This window comes from Pinus tabuliformis, chromosome 7 (genome assembly GCF_031772625.1).
Source record: "Pinus tabuliformis cultivar Carrire ecotype Pingquan chromosome 7, CPIR1, whole genome shotgun sequence".
Lineage (NCBI taxonomy): Eukaryota > Viridiplantae > Streptophyta > Pinopsida > Pinales > Pinaceae > Pinus > Pinus tabuliformis.
This window is the reverse complement of record NC_142293.1, coordinates 426,826,664-426,832,663: the sequence shown is the minus strand read 5'-3', so window position 1 is coordinate 426,832,663 and position 6,000 is coordinate 426,826,664.

The window sequence follows — 6,000 nt, the reverse complement described above, 5'->3', positions numbered from 1 at the left end:
TGAAAGTATACCTTATTGGCGAGCTACCAATGAGGTATGATTTGAAGTCATTTCAATTTATTTTTGAATCTAATGAAAATTATGTGCTTGGTACAGGAAAGCATGAAATGCCTGGTTCGGTGGTTGAAACTGACTGTAAGAAGTAGCAACAACAACGAAAGAAATTGGAACATGCAACAATGTGTTGGTAAAGCATTCATTAGCAGGGCCATTGTAGGACACTAGTATCCAATAGTTTCCATTGATTACCATGAGAATGCTATGACTGGTATGTTGGTTTTAAGGTAGGGATATGCCTTGGTTTTTGTATATTCTGATGCTAGCAAGCCTTGCCAAGGGATGGACTACTCGGGATGGGGGTGCCAGTGGAACTTGGAAGGTGTGTGACTGCACAGAAGGGGGTGACCAGATTGCCCAAGGGACTGTGTAACAGAGAAGGGAGGGTCGGGGATGGATTTTTTTTGGTCATTAGAATTGCCAGATGGAATCTAATGCAAATTGGGAGTGTGCCCCTGAGAAATGAGACGGTAACTGTTCATTGAGAGGACAAGTGGCGTAGGATTATAGTGCTAGACATTGGATGCAGATTTGATGTTGTAATGGATTATGGAATTCTTGGGAAGGAGGTCAATCATGGTATTACTTTTGAGGGTGGACGTGTGAGCCTCCATATTCCCTTGTTGCGGATGAAGACATCGTATCCTTTTATTTGTTGGTTGAGCAAGTTTGCATATTTGTATATGTGTCTATTATTGTAAATAATGTATCAAGTTGGATTTATAAAGCTCCATAGACAATATAATTATTTGTTGGGTGAAGAAAATGTGTATGTGCATATATGTGGTTATTATTGTAAATATCGTAATGAGCTATGTTATAAAGCTCCAATAAATGATATGTTTGTCATGTTTTAGGAAATGGTCATTGTAAATACTGCAACGAGATATGTTGTAAAGCTCCATGGGCAGTATGTTTTGTTTTTAGCAGTCTTGTTGGTTATAGGTGTCACTGAACACCGAGGAAGGTGTTCCCCCAAGGGGGAGGGTTTTGTAACAACCCTGGTTAAAAATTCTATGTAAAAATATATAATACCACAGTCATTGGACATGTATTCCAAGATGAATGGTGGGTAAAAAATCCTAGTGGGTGTTCATTTCGGTTATTATGGCTAAGGAAATTAGCAAAGGCAATGAAAAAGGATTTGGAAAGGCATGAGGCATTTATTGGCATTTATTTATGAAAATAATGGAAATTAGGAGAAAAGGGAGGTGAAAGCTCATAGGTTGCATGTGAGGAGGAAAATGAAGAAAATAGAGGCCTCATTAATAAAAAAGTTTATGAGGATCAGTGGGTAGGCTTGGTTAGTTCAGTGTTGGAGCTCTCTCATTATTCTCTCTCTCTCTCTCTCTCTCTCTCTCTCTCTCTCACTCTTTGACACTTAGAGTTTTCTTGGAGCACTTTGGCATTGGATCAAGAAAGGAAAAGAAGGAAAGAGGAAGGAAGGAGAAAGAAAGGAAGAGGAGGATCAAGCAGCTACAACAATGTTATTTGCAGGTATCAATTTGCATGTGTGTTTTCCTTGCTAGATTTGGCATGCATGGTATTGCATGTGCTTCTTTTCTATCATGGCATGGTTTTTGCCATGTGTGACAGTGTTTTCAGTCTATCCTTGCCATTTCCAAATAGCCTTGATGAGATGGGTTCTCATACATCGGTTGAGCTTGATTGCCGGATGGATGCAAAGTTGAGTGGGGTGGATCTCTGAAATGACAAACACATGGCCTAGTGGTCCTTGAACCGAACTATGGATCACGGTAAAGCCATTGGCCTAGTAACCCTTGAGCCAGACTATGGGTTGCGGTAAAGAAAGGATTTGGTGCCTCAGTGGGCCTTGGAATCCTTGCTGGTGAATAGCGGGATATACGGTAAATCTAAGAGGTGGATTTCTCTCCGTTGGGCCTAGTATTCCTGGATGGGATGTACGGTAAAGCCTGGAGAGTGGGTCTCGATGTATTGCCTAGTGATCCCTGGATCAGACTGTGGATTATGGTAAAGCCTAAGAGGCTAGGAGGCACTAAAATTCCTCACGGTGTAGGCATAGAACTCTGGTAGCATCCATGATTATTTGGTTCTTTAAAGTTGGTTATAAGCTCCACATTCATGCTTGGAATATCGCACGAGGGTGATTGGATGAAGGGAGATTTGGCTCAGCCAATCTATGGTTGGGTGGAACGTGGTAGTCCCATCGCTTGTTGGTTTCTACATTCATTAATGAGAAATTAATTCCCTTGGTTTTACATGTGTAAATGTACTGGTTTATATATGGATTCTAAGGCTGATGTATTCATGGTATTTATGTTATTATGTTTCTGGTTATAAGCATGCATTCTAATAGTGATGATGTATGGCTCTCCTCATGTTTCTATTTGTAAATGAATAAAAAATGTATATATGACCTAATAGATGGTATTTCATCTAATGATGTAAGGGAGTAATGATTCTTAGTGATTCTCAGATAAGTATAAGACCACTATGTTTAAATCTGTTATTTAAACGTATAGATTTCATTCATGCCAAGTGTTTGAAAGAATGTCAGTCCCAGTTGGGGATGGCCAGGCCTAGTCCTGGAGTTAGTTTTTAGTTTATTGGTCTTATCATCATGTCTTTAATGGATTCTCAAAGTTACAATAAGTTATGGGCAGTGGCCAAAATTCTAGGCTTGAAAAGTGCCTTAAATTCCATAGACTCTAGGATAGGTCTACTGGAAATGGTCCCTGGATGTAGGCATGCAGGCTTGTGGGAGCGTCCGGAGCTCTCTTGATGCTGGAAATCCCATGGCATGGGAGCATCCAGAGGTTTAATAGCTTAAAAACTCAGTGGGACCTAGGGGCATGATACCTTAGTGGTTGGGATGACTGCTGGGAGTGTTGTTGTTGATCTGGAAGTTATGTTTTATTGGTTTCCATCGATTCCACTTCCTTAAGGTCACCTAGGAGATTGAATCATATCATAGTAGCCTCTTGTCGCATGTTTAACCTAGTTATCTGGTTACTTGGGTAGATGTGGGATGAGGGTGTTACAGGTTTTTTATAATTCGAAAGTAAGAGCTAATGCGAAGCTAGCATACTGTGTGCGATACTCAAAAATGCACAAGATTTGTAACTAAATCAGTTTTGGGAAAAAGAATGTCAAATGGACATTCAGGGATAACACGAAAACAATTGGATGTCGGAAAGAAAAGTTCCGGCGTCAGCTATAATTTTTTTTTACCAAGGTTGAGATGCCTAATATCCCTTACACAATATATATCTTTATCGCTATAAGAGTGCTAATTTCAACAAGGTACTGCATGTATCGAATTTGAGTGCAGAAAAACATATAATAAAATCATTTAAATGAGCACACACCATTGTGATCCACCAAATCCAAATAGGGGTAATTGCTAAGTAGTACTATCCAAAGATCGTACCTCAAACTGCAACTAGATTGAAAAATTGATTACCACAGGCGGTGACCAAAATAAGTAATTAAAATTGGCTACCACATATTTGTACACTCGACCCAGAACAACAAGCTACATTGGCAACCCATGCAGAACCATAACTAACCCTAAGTTGAGTACAATAGATGATATAAACATAGTATGCATATATATTATCCCACTGAACTACTTAAAGAAGTAAACGAAACGTGTAACCAAAAATCATAAAATAATCATACATATATACATACATACATATGAATATATAAACATTAGCATAAAATAATCATGATCCATGATGACCCTGTCAGACATGACATACATGTATACACATATAGACATCAACATAATCATGATCAAAACATAATTACCAGATAACATACAGTCAAGGTTAAGATAACTCCTTCTATCCATGCACATCATGCACAACATTGAGAACAATCATTCCCAACATAGCTAAGGCATCTGACGCCTCAAATCTATTTACCTTACATTTCTTAATTACTTTTCTCATGATTGTCCCGCCATCGTCCATTTACACCAATGGACCCAACCAATCCAACTAGCTGTCATAGTTTTACCTTTTGTTGCACTTACTCATGCACTAAGCTTCGTCTGTGTCTTACATTGCCTATTGGGTACCACACAGCTCTCCCCGAGCTCCATTAACTTCCTCTTTCCCAAAAAATTCCCAAGACTCAAAACTTAAAAGGAAAGATAAGAAACAAACAAGAATAAAACCATGAAAACCAATAACAATACAACACCACAATAGAGTGGCCTGATCATGCACTAGACATAACAAAACTAGAAATCAAGTGCAAGAAAATCACAAGAGACCAAAAGAACAAGGCTAACAATAGACACCATGACTCAATCCCCATGGTTCCCAGTGCTTCCAAAGTAAAGCTCAACCTGAGCCTTCTTCAAGATTCCATGGAAATTTCTTTTCCATCCAATCCCTTGCATCATACTACCATCAACACATAAGTTTCAGTGCTTAAATAAACATAACAACATACTAGTTACCTTACCTTGCTGTGCCAAGCATGTTGCTTGACAGTGTACACATCTGCGCCATCTCTCAAGGGACTGCAATTCCCTGGACATATCCACCTATAACTAGAGACTAGCTAATTTACCTGTCAAATACATGTTCATGAGTGTAGCACATATCCACATAATGTCAGACAAATTCAAGGTTAAGAAGACTTCCTACATGCAAGCACTCATGTGTTTGGAATTAGGGTTTCCAAACATAGCCATAGGAATTCTTGCCCAATTCCTTTCTTTTACCTTTTATCTTGCTACAATTGAGTCTTATTATGTGCTATCACATCATCCAACTATTAGTTATATAAAAATATAAATTGTTACCTTGTCACACTATAACCAAGCATGTTACCCTTCAACTATTCACAGATGTCAATCACATGTCCCAAATATCAAGACAAACATATCTATCAATTTGAAATCAACCTTTACCAAGACTAATAATCATGTCATAATCCATAGTCAACTCATAGTCATTAGACATAATGCTACAACTATCACCTACTTACACTCAATTATACACCAACCTTCTCAACACATATGTATTAGTACAACCATCTTAAAATAGGATCATTCCTTCATGAAATATTATAGACTCATACTCATATCATGCAATAAATCAAACATTCAACAAACTATAAATGTACCATGTTAAATTAATCAACTAAATGACATAATCAAACATTCAAGCACAAAGTAGACGACACAAGCAAGCTCATACCTTAATGTATCTCAGGGGAGGCTCTCTTATCTGCACAATCAATCTAGTTAGCATGGTATAACTTCACAACGTATCAGTTCAAACACAAATAATATCATGATATCCATAATAGTAACTAACTAACATGTTCACATCATAAACTCATAAACATTTGTTGTTCATGCATAATAATCACATATGTACGATTAGTCTAGATTAGTACAACACAACGTCACAAATAGGTCGACTCATACCTAAATTGCATAACCCTAACCATCTTCACAGAACAATCCAACTTAGTATGATACATATAACATCAATATCTTAACGTAATAACCCTAATCATCAAATTAACTAACATATAACAACAACAGGTTAACATATAACATACTCATCAACAACATATAACCTAATCATCAAGCTATCATATAACAACAACAAGTTAACCTATAACATACTCATCAACAACATATAACATAATCGTCAATTTATCTAACATAAAAAAACAATAGAAATGTATACAACCACAAGTTACTATCATTCATGACTATTTGACACATGTGCATATGACTACACTAATCAACTAGCATCTATCATGTATGTAACCATAACATCAATAGAATGAATGGCATGCACATAACCATAATGCATATAACAAACCTTAACCTACATACCTGCATATACAACATACAAACCTGTATGAGGACATGCTCTTGCCTCAAGGTCCAATGTTGCAACTTCACTTTGATGATCTACATCTCCTGCT